The following is a 22,498-nucleotide window of genomic DNA, read 5'->3' on the forward strand; positions in this document are numbered from 1 at the left end:
TTTTCCCCTGATGTGTCTTATTTTGTGATCTGGTTGTGCTGAGGTTGTTGACTTGATATGGTAAGGTTGTCTAATGTGCAATTATAGCAAAACATACTCACCATAGTTACCTTCATCTTTATTGTACATTTATTTGACCCAGTGGACACTTTTGACCTGATTTCTTCAAAACATTTGCATGTCATTCAGTCTTACTCTGGTAGATCAAGATTATGATCTATTTTTCTAGTGTGGTTCATAGTGTACACACTTTAAAAATATATTTCAGTGGCAATGCTATTTTTCTGGATATTAAAATAAAACTAAGTCAGGCCATTGTATGTCCATTTTACTTCTAATGAATATACATTCAATCTCATTACAAGAGTTTTTCTTGAACACCTATGGAATATTTGAGTTTGGACAAGAATTATGTTATCATTAATTTCATTGGTAGGGAACAAGTGTTGCTAAAAGTATGTTAACATAAAGGGTTTTGCTTTTCATTAGGAATGTTTTTTGTTTGCTGAGATGCCAAATATATTATGTATCACACACTCCACTCAATTCTCTACTGTACTTAATCATTTTGTCTCTTTTTTTTTTTTTGAATGATTAGGCCAACTACGGCTTTAGATAATAAATACATATTATTAACCTTATTTTATTAATTGAAGTTTCTGGTGCACTTCATTAAAGGGACCATTGTCTCAGTTTCCTGTTGTATAGGGTGATTATCTTCCCCACAGGGGATTTTTCTTTTTAATTAGAATTTAAAAAAATCTAGATTGCTGATGACAGCAATTTATTAAATTTACTAAATTTATCTATGTCCATCACAGTATCTGCTGTAATGTGTCCCAACTTTACCTTCTATGACTTTTCATGCATTCACAAGTGTTTCAAAGTCAGCCTTTGTTGGACTACAATTCTGGCAGGTTATACATAGTACTGTAACATTTGTTGCTGGAGAGGTTTCCCATTGAACATCTTGGACTGTGTCACTGAGAGCATGTTTGATGAATAAGTTTCAGCATCAGTGCCAACATTCAGTGATTGCTTGTGGCTCCCTGTGGTATATGTTGGGAAGAATTCAGATCAGCTACAGAGTTAGTAATTGATTAGTCATGTCTCACAAACCCTTCTGTACAGGTCCCAAATTTATCATGTTTTTCTTTTGTCATTAATCTTAAATACACATCTAAGGTTTAAATGTTTGATGTGATTTTTTTTCTTAGTGGCCACAGTATAGTAATAATAGTAATGATAGATTTTTCTATTAGTTCCATTGAATTCTATCTTCTTTCCCTTGTTAGTCATGAAAACTAGATACTTCTTATGATATCTCTAGGCAATGATCTTTTGTTCTTCGGTAAACTTACATAAATGCTCGTTTGGATAAATTCATTTCTGTCTTGTCATTTTAGTGCATGATTGATACATGACATTGTATTGAGAAAAATTATTCTTGTGTTAATTTTTTTTTTTTTTTTTTGTCCATCGTTGGACTTGAACTCTGAGCTTGGGCGCTGAACTCTGCACTCTCAGCTCAAGGCGAGCGCTCTACCGCTTGAGCCACAGCGCCACTTCCAGTTTTCTAGTGGTTTATTGGAGATGAGTCTTACAGACTTTCCAGCCTGGGCTGGCTTTGGACCATGATCCTCAGATCTCAGCCTCCTGAGTAGCTAGGATTACAGGCGTGAGCCACTGAAACCCAGCTTGTGTTAAATTTTTTATAGCAGCAAATTTTGTGCATATCTCTGAAAACAGTAGTCCCTACAATGGGATTTAACTTATAGTTAAAAAAAAACATTTAAGACACATTGTCAAAAATATAAAAGTAAAAACACGTAGTATTTACTATAGTGAAAAAGGGTTTTTTTTTTTCCTCTTTGGAAAAGTGTGAGATATTTAAAAATTGATTAAAAAAATTGATTTAAATAATGAGAACACCAAGATAACCTTTTAGTTTTTCTTGTAAAGGAGTAGTCAACATACCCTATTACTAACATTCCAAATATTACTTATTAAAATAATTGCATGTGTGTGCTTTATGTCCAACAAATCTGAAGGAAAATTCATAACATGCTTTAAATTTTATATTAACTTTTAAATTTTATCCTGCTCACTGAGTAGAGGTCACTGGAACTTAATGCATTAAGGTATTCCTGATTGTCTCTCCCTAGACATAGCCTTTGAACTTTTGATGGATACATTTTCTTTATTTTTTTATTACTGTGAGAAATGCAGAGCAATGTTTCATTAAGTAAAAAAAAAGTATGACAACTATAAAGTAGAAAGAAATAATTACATTGAGATGACATGCTTTTAGAAAATGTTCTTATAATTTCCATTTAACTTCCAGAAAAGTTGTGTTGATACTGTTTCTGATGGTAATAATTTCGGTTTCTAACTTGAGAATTTCTGACATCTTGCATTTGTGTTTAATTGTAATCAGCCGAATTTTCTTTACAATTATTCTATAGGCCAGTGTAATGTTTTCCCACCTGCTAGTATTTTATAAGACTACTGAATGTACACTGAGAAGCTGCAGCATGTGTGCATTCACTTACATTGCCTTCTTACTACATTGTTAGGTATCACTCCACAAAGAATACTAAATTTGATTATTTTGAGGTTAAATGGATTGAGGTTCACATTAAACTAGACTTAAATGATAAGCATTTAAGATTCTATTGGTGATGAGTCTTGTTGTAAGATTAAATTAATTTGCTTTTGTACTGCTGTCTTCATTTAATGTTTTGTTGGTGTTTTAAAGAGATAAACTGACTGGGGTAAAATGGCTTCCACCTATTATCTCAAATACTTGGGAGATGAAGATCAGGAAGATTGAAGTTCAAGGCTAGCCTCATTAAAAAGTTGGCAAATATCTCATAAATTAAGTTTTACATATTGTCACAAATGGAATCCCAACTTTATGGAAGATGTGGACAGTGGGAGGAAGCTACAAACAAAACTGAGACCCTATCTCAAAAAATAGCTAAAACAAAAGAGCTAGGGATCTGGCTGAAATGTAGAGCACCTGCCTAGTAAGCAACATAGTCCCAAGTTCAAACCTCAGTATCACCAGAACAAAAAACATAAGATAATAAAATTAAAGGAGTACCCACTTTCTGCCATAGTATAGGGAACATTTCTTAGTTTTATGCTGTTTCGTGTCATTGTTGATAGCCAAAAAAGTTTTGTCTTAAAGAAGTGCCATTTTTTTTATATTATTTTCACTTAATGTTTGATTGTTCTAACTCAGTGATGTTTTTCTTATAGAATAATATATATTTGTCCAATCACATTTTTCAGTGAGTTGTGCATAACCATTGAAAACAATGGTATTTCCAGTATAAGAAATTGAACTTTCCTAATCTGAAAATCTGAAATCCCAAATACTCCCAAGTCTGAAATTTTTTGAGCAGCAATAAAATACCTCCTACACTACGAAACTGTTTTATGTACAAAATTATTTTTTAAATGTATCTATTGTGTGAATGACTCATAAATGCATTGCACATGGTATCTCCTTGTGTATATGGAAAATTTCATAATCCCCCAAATTCGGAAATTCAAAAACACCTATAGTTCCAAACATTTCAGATAAGGGATACTCTCTATGTATTGGTCAAACTTGTTTGGGGATGTGGTTCCTCCTTGCAGGTGGCTATAACAAAATATTATTAACAATTAGATAAAGAGATAATGTTGTGATAATATGTACAAAATCTTAGGGAGTAGTATCAAAAATGTGATCTGAGCTCTGATGGCTCACACCTTAATCCTAATTATTCAGGAGGCTGAGATCTGAGAATCGAGGTTGGAAACCAATACAGGCAGGAAAGTCTTTGAAACAATTACCTACAATTACTCAGCAGAAACCAGTAACAAAGCTGAGGATCAAGTGGTAGAGCACCAGCTTTGAGCAAAAAGTGCGCACGCCCTTAGTTCAAGTCCCAGTACCAACACACACACACACGAAGTGTGCAGACCCTTAGTTCAAGTCCCAGTACCAACACACACACACACACACACACACACACACACACACACACACACACACACACACACACACACACACACACACACACACACACACACACACACACACGTGTCTCATGTTCGCATGGGGATTATGGTGGAACTAACCAAGAAAAGCTGTGCAGAGAACACTGCCCAGTTGACTGACTTGATTGATTGCTGTGTTGTTGAATGGAAGGAGCATAATCTAGCTGAAGAAAAGTTGAAAGCAAAAATAACAATGAAAACAAAGCTGGCAATGTTTCCTATGAGAAGTCATCTAATCAGGGAACTTCAGAGTTTGATATTACCAGGCTGAGAAATCTGAAGGGATATGATTTAAGGAAGTTTTTTCTACCAAAAGCCAGATATACCATGTAATTAAGTTAAGATGGGTAAGCATATTTTCATATTTTAAGAAAGTAGAAACATGGCTTTTAACTGGGTAAGTAGCTTGAACAAAGTTCATAAAACCCTTCAAAATATATGATCTCATGAAAATGTGTAGTAGGTTTAAAACTAACTTTTTCAATTTCATTGGAAAAACTAATTTAAGAAAGCTTAATCTTAGCCCAGAAAAGAACAATATTACATTTCACATAAGTGTTCTGGAAGGAAATTGCCTCACCCCGTGATTTCTGATCATGCTTATGCATGCACATTTTTAAGGTAAATGTCAAATGTAGTTTCCCTTTTATGTTTGTTTTCTTAAGACATTGTATTGTATGCTTTAAAAAATTGGGAGGCAGTGAGACCAGGAAAACACCTTTTTTTTGTCTTGCTCTAGTTGTAAACCCTGTGTTCTTGGCTCACACATGCTTTGACAGCAATTATCACACAAGATCAGGTTGAAATTTTAGCTTGTGACATCATGCTGCCATTCAGAAATTACAGCTTTTGAAGCATTTTGGAGTTAGGATTTGAGATTATGCCAGTTCAACTATAATCCTGATAGCTGACATTCATTGGGGTTTACTGAGCAGCAAACAGTGGAATCAATAGATGTAAAATCAAGAGAATGCAAGCTTTATGAGTACAGTTATTTTTACTTATATTATTCACTGCCAATTCCTTTTTGGTAGAGTGCCACTTCAAGGTGAATGAACAAATTTTCAAAACTAGAAGAGTGGATATCATAAGCTTATCTTACGCATTAGGGAATTTATTAGTTAGAATAGGAGAAACCCTGGGTCTCCTTGGCTCAGGCCGAAATTTTCTGAATAGAGACCCGGAAACACAACAAATCAAAGAAAGGCTGGACAAATGGGATTGTATAAGGTTGCAGAGCTTCTGCAGGGCAAATGACATAGCTAGCAAGATCAATAGAAAGCCCACGGACTGGGAGAAGATCTTTACTAGCCATACAACGGACAAGGGTCTCATATCTAAAATATACTTGGAACTCAAAAAATTAAACCACCCAACAACAAATCCTCAAAGAAACAACTGCCCAATAAGTAAGTGGGCGAAAGACTTAAAGAGAAGCTTCTCTGAAGAAGAAAGAAGGATGGCCAATAGACACATGAAGAAATGTTCAACATCCCTAGCCATAAAAGAAATGCAAATCAAAACAACATTGAGATATCACCTCACTCCAGTTAGAACAGCAAAAATCAAGAACTCTAACAACAACAGATGCTGGAGGGGATGTGGACAGAAAGGAACCTTACTTCATTGTTGGTGGGAATGTAAACTTGTTCAACCACTTTGGAAAGCAGTATGGAGGTTCCTCAAAAGACTCCACATAGAGCTCCCCAACGACCCAGCAATCCCACTTTTGGGCATTTACCCAAATGATCACAAACAAGGCCACACTAAACCTACCAGCACAACTATGTTTATTGCAGCATTATTTACCATAGCTAAGACATGGAACCAACCCAGATGCCCCTCAGTAGATGAATGGATCAAGAAGATGTGGTATATATACACAATGGAATTCTATGCCTCCATCAGAAAGAATGACATTGCCCCATTTGTTAGGAAATGGAAAGGCTTGGAAAAAATTATATTAAGTGAAGTAAGCCAGGCCCAAAGAAACATAGGTCCCATGGTTTCCCTTATTTGCAATATCTAGTATAGGTATGAGTCAAGCGGAAAAAGTCAGATAATGTGATGTTAGGAAAACAAAACCTCAAATATGTATTTTAATGTTTTTGTTTCTTTCATGCATGTGTTTCTAACGCATTTATAAGATTATTTCTTTGTTGCTTTGTATGTCCCTCCCACACAGTGTAACCCCCGCTTTCACTATATTTGATGTCACTATAACATGTGGAGGAGATGGGGACAAACAAGTCGTTTAAGGATTCAGGTGGACCTGTTGCAACAATGAGAAGTACAAAATGTCATGTCAAAACCAGCTTTACAATGTCGGTGGGGGGGGGGGGGAGGGGGGGTATGATTGGTTGGGAGGGAGGGGGGAGGCTGGGAAGGGAGGTGAAGGGTAAACAAAGGAGGAGGCTGCAATGCTTGGTAAGAAATGTATGCATTATCCTGCCCATGTAATTGTAACCCCTCTGTACAGTAGGTTCTCAAATAAAATAAAATAAAATTTAAAAAAAAAAAAAAAGAAGATAGTATCTTGCACAACCAACATTGTAGTCAAGGAAAACGAATTTGGGCACTCTGCGTCTGTCCTAGAGACACTGTGAAATGACTGTTAGAAGCAGTGCCTCCATTATGGAGGCAGTGTCTCATAATTAGGAGACTTGGGCAGAGGCTATCTGCCACTGGGTGAAATGACGTGTCTTACTGGACTTGTAAGGACAAACATGAACAGAAGAGAATGCTAAAGCCTGTCATATGTCATTTAAAGCAGCTGTACCAAGAAGGTGCTATTCTCAGTGAACAATTAATGCAATGTGCTTTGGAACTGCAGTTCTGTTTAACTAGAGCTTCAGTTTTTAAGTTTTTTTTATACACGATTGCTTAGATGCCTCCCTTCTGTTATCTGTTAATTAAAACAGAATCAGCATAGAGATGTGATCATTTCAGTAGATTGACTAAGCATTTGTGACTGACTTTCTCATTCTGATGTTCGGGTATAATTTTGAATAGATTAAGCTGTGTTTTTATTTTTAACTTCTAAACCAATTTTACTGCGATACAGAGAGAATTGCTGAATAATTTGAAATATACCAAAAATATATAGACTTCTCTAACTACTTTTGCTAGTACAAGAACGCTCTACAAATTATTTATCTTGCTACCTTATTCAGTGTGAAAACATCTCACTACTGATTTGACTCATTTTAATTAAAGAATTTCCCCTGGAGTTGTGTGTGTGTGTGTGTGTGTGTGTGTGTGTGTGTGTGTGTAAATAGAGTATATTTACATGAGTAAATACATATGTGTATAGGTATATATGAATGAAAGAGAAATCTTCATTTTTACTATAATGAGTTAACATGTTGGCTTGAGCTAATGTACCATGGTGTCTAGTTACTTCCTTGAAAAGCAAGAGATTTGCCAGGCACTGGTGGCTCACACCTGTAATCCTAGCTACTCAGAAGGCTGAGATCTGAGGATTGCATTTCAAAGTCAGCCCAGGCAGGAAAGTCCGTGAGACTCTCCAATTAGCCACCAGAAAACCAGATGTGACACTATGGCTCAAGTGATAGAGTTCTAGCCTTGAGCTGAAGAGCTCAAGCACACAGGCCCAGAGTTCAAGCCCCATGACCTACAGAAAAAGAAAGAAAGGAAGGAAGGAAGGAAAGAAATAAAAAGAAAAGAAAGAGGTTTTTGGTAAAGGGGCAGAAGACAAGTAAACTTTGACTTATAGTTATTGGTAGAAAAGTTGCAGCATAGCATACATACAACATTATTTAGAACTCAGGAATACCTAGTGAGCCAACTGAAAGTCCTCTAACATTAGCAAAAAGGAAGAGAAGGCAACAAGAGGGCTTTTAAAAAGGATATGAAAGCAAAACTAAGGAAGTAGAAAAACCTCCTGTGCTCCTGGATTGGGAGGATTAACATTGTGAAAACAGTAATACTGCCAAAGGCTATCTACAAATTCAGTGCAATACCTATCAGTAGTCCAACCTCATTCTTCAATGAAATAGAAGAACCAACCCAAAAATTCATATGGAACAATAAAAGACCCAAATGGCAAAAATGATTCTTAACAGAAAGAACAATGCTGGAGGAATATCAATACCAAATTTCAAACTCTACTACAAAGCCATAGTAATCAAAACAGTAATCAAAAATAGACCCAAGGACCAATGGAATAGAATTGAAAATGCAGAAATGAACCCACAGACCTGTAGCCATCTAATCTTCAATAAGGGAGCTAAAAAAATAGAAGGGGGGGGGGCGCTGGGAAGGTGGCTCAGTGGTAGAGTGCTTGCCTTGCATGCCTGAGGCCCTGAGTTCGATTCCTCAGCACCACATAAGCAAAAAGAAAAAAAGCCGGAAGTGGCGCTGTGGGTCAAGTGGTAGAGTGCTAGCCTAGAGCTGAAGAGCTGAGGGACAGTGCCCAGGCCCAGAGTTCAGGCCCCACAACCGGACCCCCCAGCAAAAAAAAATAGAATGGAAGTCAGATAACCTCTTCAGGAAATGGTGCTGGCAAAATTGGTTAAACACCTGTAGAAAACTAAAGCTAGATCTGTATATATCACTCTGCACCAGAATCAACTCCAAATGGATCAAAGACCTTGAAGTCAAAGCAGGCACCCTGATAACATTACAGGAAGGAATAGGAGAAGCTCTAGAGTTCCTTGGCACAGGCTGAACCTTTCTTATTAGAGGCCCAGAAACACAACAAATCAAAGAAAGGTTGGACAAATGGGATTCTATGAAACTGCAGAGCTTCAGCATGGCAAAGGACATAGCTAGCAAGATCAATAGAAAGCCCATGGATTGGGAAAAGATCTTTACTAGCCATAGAATGAACAAGGATCTCATATCTAAAATATACTTAGAACTCACAAAATTAAATTTCCCAACAACAAATCCTCAAAGAAACAACTGCCTGATTAAATAGGGGGCTAAAGACTTAGAGATATTTTTCTGAAGAGGAAATAAGAATGGTCAATAGACACATAAAGAAACGCTTAACTTCTCTAGCCATAAAAGAAATGCAAATCAAAACAACATTGAGATACCACCTCACGCCAGTTAGAATGGCTATAATCAAGAACTCTAACAGATGCTGGAGGGAATGTGGCCAGAAGAGAACCATACTGCATTGTGGTGGGAGTGTAAACTTATTCAGCCACTCTGGAAAGCAGTATGGAAGTTCCTCCAAAGACTCCACATAGAGCTCCCCTATGACCCAGCAATCCCACTTTGGGGCATTTACCCAGATGATTACAAACAAGGCCACACTAAAGCTAACAGCACAACTATGTTTATCGCAGCATTATTTACCATAACTAAAATATGGAACCAACCCAGATGCCCCTCAGTAGATGAATGGATCAAGAACATGTGATCAAGAATATGGAATTCTATGCCTCCATCAGAAAGAATGACATTGCCCCATTTGTTAGGAAATGGAAAGACTTAGAAAAAATTGTATTAAGTGAAGTAAGCCAGGCCCAAAGAAACATAGGTCCCATGGTTTCCCTTATTTGCAATAATTACTATATGTCTAGGACAAGCAGAAAAGGTCAAAAGCTATGTACATATGACCATATAAGATGATGTTAAGCGAAATGAACCCCGAGATAGGGATGCAAGAGGTTTTGTCTTTGTTGTTGTTGTTTTTTGATGTACTTACAGTATGCTATGTGATTTTTTTTGTTTCTCTTGTATGTTCTTCCCCTGTGGTATAATCCCTGTTTTTACTATATTTGATCTGGTGCCCTGCATCTAATTTAGGGAGGGGAAGCGATATAAGAAAAAGCTGAAATAAAGATACAGGTTGACCCATTGTAACAATGAGTTGTACAAAACACTATGTTGAAAACAAACTTTTCAACTTTGGAGGGGGAGGGAGGAGTTGGGAAGGTGGGAAGGGAAGGGATGGTAGGGGAAAAACAAAGGAAGGGGTAACAATGCTCAATAGGAAATATACTCATTACCTTACCCATGTAACTGTAACCCCTCTCTACAGTATATTTACAATGAAAATATTTACTAAAAAAGAAGGCTTTTTATACTTTGGTCAAGACTACCCTTATGTCATGTTAACAGAATGATAGGAGAGAAACTGCCTGTTACTTCGCCCTGTTCATTATTTTTTACTTTTGCTCCATCATTTACAGTAAGTACATTTTTTATTTGTAGTGTCGAGTCCTATTCAATTTCAAATAGCTAGAATTCTTTTTTTCTCTAGAGGTCTTTTCTGCTTATAGAAGACAGAAACTCCTTAAGCAGAAGGGATTTATCTTAAGAAAACAGGGTTATTTTACAAAAGTATATGACAGGACATTCAGCAAGCTTAGGCAGTTCTTGAAACCAGGACTGGGAACAGTGAAGGTTCAAGGCAGCATCCTACATTCTTTTTGCAGCCTCTACTCAGACTTCTTTTCATTACCATCTTTTGACTGTCTTAATGCTTCATTTGTGCTTTCTTAGAAGACTGTATTCCTGTATCTATTTCTAAAGGGATTCCGGTGGCATTTGAGTCAATGTAACCTTATAGGCAGAGCATCTAAAGCTAATTGTTTTTGAGTTCAAATTTTAAGTTCTTCTCCAAACTGATTAGTCTATCTTAGGTTGAATACCCTTGTTGTAATTACAGAGGTAGCCAGGGAAGATTATGAAGGAGCTTAAGGAACCCCACTCTGTATGTGAGGGGTGCTCTTGGGAGATGAGACATGTTAAGTTCTCTAAAAGAAGGCTGTCACACACTGAGTACCCCCATTGCCAAACATATTCATTATTTCATTTAATTTTTACATTTTATCTCCACTTTAAATTTATCCCATTTTACAATAGGACAGTTATATCCTAAAAGAATAATTTGTCCATTGGCACAGAGTAAGAGAAAGTCTATACAGAATGTTTTTCCTTCAACTCATATGCCATGTACTACTCTCTTGAGCCACAGTTCCTGATCATACATTCAACCATGAAACTAAACAATCTATAGTTTAGAAGTAGTGTACTGTGTCTTAAGCTATGACATGCGGCATTTTAGAATGCTTGGTGCATTTTTAATTTGCTGTATTTTAAATTTATAGTGGATTTATTCATCTATAGTTTCCATTGCAAGTCAGAGAATGTATATATGTATATTTTTGTTGGACTTATGTGCATATGGGTGTGCATGTGTATCTACATATACCTTAATTAAATATGGTTTACTGTTTACTGAGTAACTCTCCCAACCAGAATGTAAGTTCTATAAGGACACTGATTTTATTTTGTTCATTAATTGATCCACAGTACAGCAAAGACTACCAACATGTAGTTAGTATTTAGTAAAAATGAATTGAATTAATGAATAACTGGAGTTGTTCAGTACATTTCTTTTTCTCTTTATACAAATATAGGGATAACCTTTGCTTACTTAAATGGTAGAGATAGATCTAAAGAATTTTCCTTCAAATCCAAGGGGACCTCAATTTAGTGAGAAGACACCATGTCTCTGTACCATTTTAAGATTGTTAAAATTTCTGTTTAGCCAAGAGTACAGACGTGCTGCAGAAAAAGATAAACACACAAGCAAGGAAATATGAATACCAAGTTTCTTTTGCTCTTGTGCACAGAGTTTCTAATCATGATACCAACAGGAGCCTAGTTAAATGTAAGAAACTCATTTTCTTCTACACTATTATCAAACTTAAGCACCACTTAGGGAGATTTATAAGTACTACATTACTCATGCATCTGTATAGTTCATTTTAATGTACTGTTTAAAACATAGAGTTCTTCTTGTTCTTGTCTCATTTATGTCATCAAGGCCACATCATCCCTGTGGGGGAAAAGCAGTTAAAGCTTAGGTATCTCTGTTCAGTTGATCCCTATCTGTACTGTATTATTGCACAGTTAATTGCTTTAGTCTTATTAACCATTTGGTTCTAAATGTTACCAATACTGAGGATGTTTAACCAACATTTGCAGTGATTGTCTACTGTGGTTCTAGTGGTAAATGAAAAGCTCTTCTCCCCACGGATCTTACAGAGTACAGGAAAATAGACCATTAAGGCATTTAAAAGTATTAAGCAAATGCAAAATATTGCATGCATGTATAAATTAGTATAAAGGAAATGAACTGGTGGAGGTACAAACTATTTTATATTTCTATCTAAAATAGATAAAGGAGCAAGCCAAATGATTGCCAGTGAGAATAGCATCCTAGCAATGCACAGCAGATGCAACAATGCCATGAGCAACTTCCTGGTACCTGTGTCCAAAGTGGCTTCCACCAAGGAAGACAGGAAGTGAGCTTAGTCATTAGAAGGCCAGATCACAGATATCTATTAGCCACTGAATGAGCTAGGGCTTTTAGTTTGCATGAGATGAGGGTCAGTGAAGTCTAATTTGATCTCAGCTAGCTTTTTGAAAGACAGGTTGGAATTACCTTTGAAATAAGATTTAAGGGGCAAGTACAGAGTAAAAAGACCAGTTAAAGGTATATTGCTATCATCTAGATAAGATGGGTCTTGGAGCACCAGGTGGCAGAAATAATGAGGAGTGACCTCATTCCAGGTATGTGGAACATTCTCATATTCTCACAGAGACCTTAAACAAGTTCTTCCTATGTTATTTTCCATATAAAGTGTGGTGCACAATCTGTCCATATTGTTGATCTGTCTGTTTTGGGTACTCCGATGTATCACTTCTAACACTGATTTCTTTCTCTCTTGAACTCAAGATTTGCATATTCAGCTGCTCAGTTGATCTTCCCTCTTGGGTCTTCCTACTGCAAAGTCAGACACTTTCCTTTACCACCCTTATCCAACACACTCAGGTCCTGTAGAATTTGAACCTACTGACCAAGTGCCAGATGTCATGTACTGGATATGGTGAATTTAAAGACAGTTGTATTTTTTGAGATATTTGAATAGTAGCACTTGTTTAATAGGTACAGTTTCTTTGGGGGGACTTGAGGAAAATGCTTATTTTAGTGATGGTTGTATAACTCTTGGAATCTACTAAAAGCCCATGAATTAAACACTGTAAAGGTATGGTATGTGGATAATGTAATAAAACTCTGACTAAATAATAAAAAATGTGATGCACATAGGTACTATCCATATGCGATGCACATAGGTACTTTTATTTTTGTAAGTCTAGTAATTCTAGCATTGTGATTCAAACTATAATGAACAAAATAAAAGCATATATCAGAGCTCCCTTTTCCCAGGAAGTTTGCCATTTGCTGAGTTCTGTGCTTGTGCTGGTTGTAACTGAACAAGATAAAAAGCTTTACAATACTACATTCTATTACTTGCAATGGAAAAGTGGTAGAAGAAAAGAGTGGTGCTCAGAATTTAATCTACAATTTTTTATATTTTTATTGAGTATTTATTTCCCAAATAAGTTTTAGATATTTAATAATTATTCTTTGTAAATAATATCCTGAAATATAGGCCCATCGGTTAACTGTATTCATAATTTATAGAGGGTCATAACTCCTTGGAGTGTCTGGTTTTATGACTTGTAGATCAACACAATTATTTATTTTTATTAACTTAAGTGAATACTTTAAATATTGGTATTGACTACTAACGATTCATTCCCAATACTACAGGGGAATTATTACTATCTGAAGTACCAACATAACATGAAAAAGGAGATGTTATTCACTCGCTAGTAAGTATAGTGTATAAAAGCCACCCCTTTGTAAAAATGAATTATGCACTATAAAATAAAATTACCCCTAAAATGGCAAGTATTAAATTCTTTTATAAAATATTTTGGCATAGTTAGTATTTGTGGCCTGGTATACGTATTTCTACTTATTGTCAGATATTTTTATCATTGTAGAAAAAAATTACCTAATTTGTTCTTTTAATGAGCTTTAAATAATTAACTTGGGCTGGGAAGGTGGCTTGGTGGTAGAGCGCTTGCCTCACATGCATGAGGCCCTGGGCTTGATTCCTCAGCACTTCCAACAGAAAAAGCCAGAAGTAGCACTGTGGCTCAAGTGGTAGATCACTAACCTTAAGCTGAAGAGCTCAGGGACAGTGCCCAGGCCCAGAGTTCAAGCCCCATGACTGACAAAAATAAATAAATAATGAACTTTTGCATAGTTTAGCTTGCATTTTGCAGGAAGGAATGAGTGCACATTTTCTGTGAACTGTTTAGTGAGTATTTTTCAGATAGTAGGAATTTAATATGAATCTTACATGAAAGAAAAAGTGAAAAGTAAGGGGAAAAGGACAGTGGAAGGAAGGAAAGAACAAGAGAGGAGAAGGCAGGAAAGAAGAAAAAGAAAAGAAAGTCCAAGGCTGTTTTAAAAACTTTCTAGAAAAATAATTACTACTTGTTTCACCCATGAGTGCTAATCTTCATTTTTATTTTTCATTGATTCATTTTTATTATGCACAAAGAAAGAATTTGATGCAAATCTGTATCTACTCTGCTACATTCCATATTTTATGTCATGAGTTAGTTTGAAGACTTTGGAATGCTTAGGGCATTAATTTTTCTCCATTGTTTATGGCAATTGAAGGTGTGTGTGTGTGTGTGTGTGTGTGTGTGTGTGTGTGTGTGTGTGTGTGTGTGTGTGTGTGTGTGTGTGTGTGTGTACACACATGTGCTCCGGTCCCAAGGCTCTTGTACTCAGAACCTGGGTGCTGTCCATGGCCTTTTTGCTCAAGGCTAGCCACAGCTCCATTTCAGCTTTTTAGTGGTTTGTTGAAGATAAAAGTCTCATGGACTTTCCTGTCCTGGTTGGCTTGAACTGAGATCCTCAGATCTCAGCTGTCTGAGTAGCTAGGATTATAGGCATAAGGCACCACTAGCACCTTGCTAATATAATTGTTTTATGACTGTATTAATGTCAGCTATAGTCATCCTTTGGTTGTAGAACATAGGAACTCCTTACACATGTTAATGAAGGAATTCAAATAAAATAATGTAACTGCTATTTAAAATCTCAAAAAATCTCCCGATGGGACATAAACAATAGGTCATTATACACAAATATCAATAAACTCTTTATACATATCTGAAATATATATGACATGTAATTTAAGAATTTTCCCTTTTTAATATGCCATCATGCCTTATTATGAACTTTTAAAATTTGCTTTCATAAGAGAATATATCTTAGGTAAAATTATAAGTTTCATAGCAAATATATACTTAAGCATATATCCTAGTATAAATATTATTTCAATTTCCAAAATTTTTCTTTTATGATATCATATACACCCATCTGGTGAAACTCTTTTTTTCATAATGTCTGTAGCCTCTTTGACCCACAGATAAAATCAATCTTTGACCCACAGATAAAATCAATCACACTTGTACATTGAATGCTTTCTTTGTAAAAAGGCCCTGTTCAGACATGTTTCCTACTTTCAAGGAAAATGAGAGAAGTTGAAGAAATAAACATATCATGATAACTTAATAAACGCTACTGGAGGAGGAGAGTGAAGAAGAAACATAGAATTTTATAAGGACTTTCATAGTAGAAAAGGGGGTAGGAGAAAAATGAGGGAAGAGGTAACAAGCTGGACAAGAAATACACTTGTTACTTTACTTATGTAACCGTAACCCCTCTGTACATCCCCTTGGCAATAAAAAAAGAAAAAATTCTAAAAGCCACCAATAAAAATTAGCTACATTATTGAATTTCTTTTATATGATCAATTTTATAAATATACATTTAATTTCTAAGGAATTCAGTTTTTAATTACCTTTAAGTAGTTGTACAAATGAATTATTTATGAATACAGTGCATCTTGATCAACATTACCCCTTTCAACATTCTCACCTACCCCTCCACTCCCCAACCCTTCCCTCAAGACTTCTTAATTTTGTAGAATACTCACTAAATTCTTGACTGCATCCTCCTCTTCATCTCTCCTTTTCCCCTTTAACCTCAACCCTGCTTCAAGTACCTGCTTCTTGGCAGAATTTCTTAACCCGTTACCAGGTCTAGCTGAACCTTAGAATGTTTCATTTTTCACTCTCATTTTATTAAAGCCTGCTTTATGTCCTTTCTCAAGTAACAGCTCTATGACCTGTGTTCCATAGTCAGTTGAAGTTGTAAATGTGCACTTCTTGCTTTATGTGCATCATGAGTAGATGCTGGGACTAAAATGATGAGCAAATCATATAGGGTATCTGTTCTCTGGTGCTTAAAGTGTAGTGAGCAAGTACTATTAATAGATATCCATACAAATATTGAAAATAGTACCTGGTCCCATCATTAGGTCATGAAGGCATCCCTGAATAAAGTACACTTGTAGCAAAAATTGAGAAATTGCAAAGGAAACGTGGAAGAGAAAAAGGACTGTGATCAACTAGGAGACAGACAAAGGCCTGGATGTGGGAGCAAAACTGGCCATTTAAAATAATGAAAGGAATTAAACTATGACCACGTTGAATTCTCAGTTGGGATATAGATTTCAGAAACTGCTTAGTCTTGACTCTGAGAGCCCTAGGAAGGGACTGTATGCACTGAAGTAGGATAAATCCGATTCAAGTTTCTTGTAGATATCTCTGAACTGGAAGTACCAAGACCAGACTGGAGAGATGATGATTGGGAAGGGAGGATTTCAGGAAAGTGATGTTACGGTGTCATTCTCGCAGGTACTAGTGAATAGAGACCATTGAGCTTAAGGTTTCATCTGGGACCTGCTGAATCTGAAGTTCCTGTAAAAATATTTTTGAAGCTACTAAATACACAAGAACAAGAACGCAGGAATATTGCCTGACTTAGATAATAATGTATAAGTGATAGAAGAAAATAAATAGGTGAGTGAATCTATGGAGCCGTGAATTAGTCTATGAAAAATATTGGAAGCCTAGAAAAGTACATAGAAGAATAATCTTTATAATTTAATATTATTTAATTATTTAATTTGAAGCTAATACTTCCTCTAGCTTTTTAAAATAAGGGAGCAATTTCAGAATTTACTTTTCATCTAATAGCATTGACCCAAAATAACTCTAGGATAACATTTATTTCACCTAAGGAGATCATTTTAAAACCTTGAATTATATCAGCATTGATCACTTTGTAGCCCAGCAAACACCACCTAGAAAACAAAAAGGAAAAATGTTTTCATTGTGCTCAGAAATTTCTGTAATAATATTCAAATAAACTACCAGTGAGGAAAAATAAACTTGTAAAAGGTTCATAGGAGGAAATCTTTTGGAAATTTTTCTTAGGGTAGAAAACCAGGAGAACAATTGCTTTTGTTCTTTCTTAAATCTTGATATATTATCAGCAGAACTCCCAGTAACATTTGAAAGGTATCAATGAAATGTGTGAGTAGAGGGTACAGCCTGGTTCTGTTCTCTAATGAGTAGGATTTGACAGGTGATGGAAATGTCTATTTTTTTTTTTTGTATCTCAAGGCATGCATCGTGACTTACCTACAATAGTTATTTCCTTAATTTAAAGACAAAAAAATCTTACCGAAAAGGTGTAGTTCTTAAATCCAAAGACTTTTCCACTTATCTATCTGAAAGGTTAGTAATAGCCTAGTGTGGTGAGACAAACTGTAATCCCAACCCTTGGGATGCTGAGACAGAGGATCTCAATGCCAATACCCACATGTGCTACATATGAGATCCTGTCTCAAAAATGCAAGGTCTGGGAATGTAGCTCATTAGTAGAGTTTTTACGTAGGATGAATAAACCCTGGTTTTGAGTCCTAGCACTGAATAAAAATAAAAGAAAGGAAAGAAAAGAAAAGAGAAAACAAGGGGAATGGAAGCATGGGAGGGGAGGGAATCAAGAATAGATGAGCAGTTCCTGAATCAATGGTTGTAAATTGAAATTAAAATAAGCCTTTGAAATTACTTTATTTTAGTGTATTTTTTTAAAAGAAAAACCTTAGCAACCACACATGATTTTTAAACTGTTGTTATCTCTCCAAGACTACAAATTCTAAATAGCTAATATTTTCTTACAGAACAAATTCATACAATTGGCTGCATTTCAGTATATTCTTTTTTTTTTTTTTTTTTTGGTCAGTTGTGGGACACTGTCCCTGAGCTCTTTTGCTTAAGGCTAGCACTCTACAACTTTAAGCCACAGCTCCACTTCTAGCTTTTGAGTAGTTAATTGGAAATGAGTCTCATGGGGCTTTCCTGCCAGGCTGGCTTTGAACTGCAATTCTCAGATCTCAGCCTCCTGAGTAGCTGGGATTACAGGCATGAGCCACCAGCACTTGTCGTCAATATATTCTTAAGGAAATGTTTAAAAGAACATTTAGTATACCAAATCTGAAGCAGAGTTTATACTTCTGATTTGCCGCTGTGAAAAGGCAATCAGCGTCTATTTAGAACTGTAACCAATGATGAACTGTACTTCAAAACATAAACATTTCATTAACACCTGTAATTATTATTGTGGGAAAAATATATTCTTTAAATTGGTATGAATATTATGCCAGGATTGTAGAACTGAAGATGCTACTTTTTATTTTTAATTTATTAGTAAAATGTTTAATTTAGTTAAAAAAATAATTTTTCTTGAAAGTCTATTCTGTACTAACAGTAACTGTCACAGTATGTTGTTGGTAGTTAAGGAGTTGACTGGTTCCTAGGCTGTTTTTAACCAAAGCAAAGGTAACATAATTTAACATCTTGTCCATAACTATTTCAGCAAACCATATTCTGGTCTTCTTTGTATATAAAAGAAAATACAGTTCTACAAAAATATATACCTTTGAGAATACCAGATGCCTGTGTATAGTATCTTAGCATTAAATTACATCTTAGTGTAGAAGAAGTGAATTGAATACTGAAGCAAATTAAAAGATGAAAATAGAAGGCAGATGAAGAAATCAGTGGGTTAAATTGGTGCTGTTAACAGGGTTGGATGGGATAAAAGCAGATAGTGATCATCAAGGGTTTAGTCTCTGTGTTATTGCAAAGATCAACCCTGCTAATCCCCATGAAGCTGAGACAGAACACTACCAGTCTCCCAGCCTGCTAGGCCTTTCCTTGCTGCAGCTCCAGGGCAGATATTGAGAGAAATGGCTGTGCACAGAGCTTTTGGGTGATATATATCTTATTTTTAGGCAATGCTAGGGCCTGTGCTCAGGGCCTTTGCTTGCTAAATATAGGTCCTTTTGGTCTTTGTTTTTTGTTCTGGTCCTAGGGCTTGGACTCAGGGGCTGGATGCTGTCTGTCCCTCTGCTGCTTTTGCTCAAGGCTAGCACTCTGTCACTCGAGCTACAGTGCCACTTCCAGCTTTTTCAGAGTAGTTTGTTAGAGTCTCATGAACTTTCCTGCTCCAGCTGGCGTAGAACCCTGATCCTCAGGTCTCAGTCCTTGAGTAGGTAGAATCATAGGCATGAGCCACCAATGTCTGTCTTGTTTTCATGTATTGTTAAGATAGTGTCCACAGCTTTTGCCTAGGCTACCTTCACACTCCCATCCTTTTAATCTCTGCCTCCCAAATAGCTAGGAGGCATGCCTTGGTAGGTTATGAAATAGGGTCTTGCTGTTTTTGCCTGCGTTGTTCCCAAACTACTATCCTATTATCACCTTCTAAGTAGCAGTAAGACTTAAGCAGTGAGCCTTTCTGTGCATAGTTTAGTTCATAGAGCTGATGCTTCTATTTCCCCTCCCATTGCATGAAACTTTATATAATTTCATAGATCCATGCTCATATGGTTTATCTATCCTGATTTATCTTCCTGCCCTATTATTTGCACCAGCACAAGAAAGCATAATCATTGTCTAGAATCCTCTAGATTTTGATAAGAGATAAGCAAAGACTACATCACTTCTCAATTGGAGCAACGTTGATGATATCAGGCTCCAATGCTCCAATTCCATAATCAACACCTCCTGAAAGGTGGAGTGTTTTTTATTTACATAGAGGTCCTGTTCTTGGTATAACTGAACAACCCATGCATAAGATAACGAAGTGTAGGTTAAATGTTAAGGGATCTTATTTTTTATAGTACAAAATATGTTTTACAAATATTTATTCTTTCATAATATAATAGTCTTTGTTTATATATAGTGAGAAAAACCATGAGGAAATAACAGGAAACAAGACATTAAAACAGAACAATATATCATCAGGATCTATGAATGTTCCTGGGATTTGAACTCAGGATTTCTTTCTCTCAAATGGTGCTTTACCACTTGAGTCATGCTTCTACCCAGGCCTTTCACTGTTTTGGAAATGTGTTTCATGAAGCTTTCTTCCTAGACTGGCTTCTAACTATAATCCTCCGTATCTCAGCTTGTTACATAGCGGTGATTACAGATGTGAGCCACTGGTGCCCAGCACAAATGGCTCTTCTAATAGTATTGCCCTTAAGCTTTCTAAGTGGATGTGGCAATAACAGTTGACTATGATACAAATCAAAGTCTATCATTTGTCCCTACAGTGATCTGTATATAGCCATCGAGGAGTTCCACAATTGTGTTAATGTCTTTCTATCTAATGCACAGGAATTCAATCTCAAGAGATTGATCAGTGCTATTCATATGCACCACAAATGTAAATGATAGGTGGTAATTTGGCATGTGAAAGAGTAAGGTGAATATGACATTTCTTTGAGGCTTCAATCAGTTACTGATTTCACGTTAAATGCATGTGTGCTAATAGAATAATGGAACCCATTAAAATTGTATAATATAGAGAGGGAGATAAGAAAGCAATAGGGAGTGAGTATGATCTCAGTACATTATATGTATGGATTGGAATACTACAATGAAGCTCTTTATAGAATTAATGTATGCTAATAAAATAGAATAGTGCAGTGCTGCCATTATATAACTTCCCAAAATTAAACTTCATTAAAATGGTGGTATTTACTAAGGATTTTAACATACACTTTTCCTCATTTTTCAATCAAAAATCAAAATTTCATTGTCTTTGGAGATGTCTACAATAATATATGCAGGGTTTTAACTTGAAATAGATTCAACAAAAATAGATGATCCCTTGCTCTAGACCACTTTCTTCAGAACCAAATATTTACATTTTCAGCTGTCTAGGTCACTCCATCTCAGTACAACCATTCAATTCTGCCATTGTTGTGCAAAGACAGTAGCTCTAGAAATTATGTAAGCAAATGATCATGACTGTGTTCCAATAAAATTTTCCTACTCCCAGAAAAAGAGTGAATCAAATATAGCTCATGGGCATATTGAAAGCATTAAACATTTAAGACTAAGTGTTCTGAAGGAAAGCTAAAAAGTATTTAAAGAGGATTACCTCCTCCTTTGCAACCTTTGTATCTCAAATTTTCCTTTGAGACCATGGTCAAGTCCTCTCCCTTACTAATAGCTTCACCACCTTCCCTGTGTCTCTGCCATCTTTACTTTATCATCCCTATTAGTAACTGTCCATTACTGTAATAAAATTCCCAAGATAAGGAACTTATACTCAGAGCTAAGGTTTCAGTGTATGGTTGAATGGAATCATTCTTTGTGGCCCATATAGAAGCAGCACATCATGCCAGACAGAGCGGAATGAAGCAACCATCTCATAGCTACCCAGAGTGAGATAGAAAGGAGGAAAGAAATGGGGTGTCACACCCTCCTGTAAAGGCATACCCCAGCAACTTCCCTTTAGCCCCCACTTCCTAAAGGTTTAATCAGTTCCCAATAGTGTCATGCTGAGGACCAATCATTTGCCAGATGGGCCTTTGGTAGAGATTCCAGATGCATACTACAACATTTTCTCAAGTAAATATCTTCATTCTATCAGCAACAATTTCTTGTAGGATATTTTTGCCATGAAAAAAAATCTCCTGTTTTTTGAATGGATCAAAACTTTCTGCTTCAAATGACTTTTTTGTGTTTTCTTTAAATAGTTTCATTCTTACATGTTATATACAGTTAGATACATTTTCTGTGTCATTCACAATAATTTGAAAATACATTTTAAATATTGCTGGAAAGCGCTTTCCGGTCTTCCTATCCTCCCTTATTTTTATAAACTGTGTTGATCTGCATGGTGCTAGGCATACTATTAGTTCTTATAGAAAATCCTAAAATGAATAAAAATTTCCATCAAAAAGGTTTTCCAGCTGGTACCAGTGGCTTACTCCTGTTATCCTAGCTACTCAAGAGGCTGAGACCTGAGGACTGTTGTTGCAAATCAGTTTCAGCAGAAAAACTCTCAAGACACTATCTCCAACTAATTTATGGACTGGAGTCGTAGCTCATATTATAGAACACCAGCCATGAGCAAGAAAACCCTACGATCAAGAAACAAGTTAAAGCCCTGGTACCAGTCAACACAGACACATGAAAGGAAGGAAGGGAAGAAATAAAGGGAAGGGAGGAAGAAAGGAAAGAAGGAAAAAGCAAGGAAAAAAGAAAGAGAAAGAAAAAAGAGGAAGGAAGGAGAGGGAGGAAATTTTAATATAAAAGAATAATTCATGCAACCAGAATATTTACATGGAAAATGATGAGAAACAAATGTCTGATGGTT

At 36.1% G+C, this 22,498-nt stretch overlaps 1 protein-coding gene across 1 annotated transcript in view; it reads left to right on the top strand.

Moving 5' to 3' along the window:
* The window catches only part of Fer (FER tyrosine kinase), a 365,128-nt gene that overhangs the window by 255,201 nt on the left and 87,429 nt on the right, over positions 1-22,498 (top strand). The gene's annotated exons all lie outside the window — the stretch shown is intronic.

This window comes from Dipodomys spectabilis, unplaced genomic scaffold (assembly GCF_019054845.1).
Source record: "Dipodomys spectabilis isolate Male_0828 unplaced genomic scaffold, ASM1905484v1 ptg000147l, whole genome shotgun sequence".
NCBI classification, from domain to species: Eukaryota; Metazoa; Chordata; class Mammalia; order Rodentia; family Heteromyidae; genus Dipodomys; species Dipodomys spectabilis.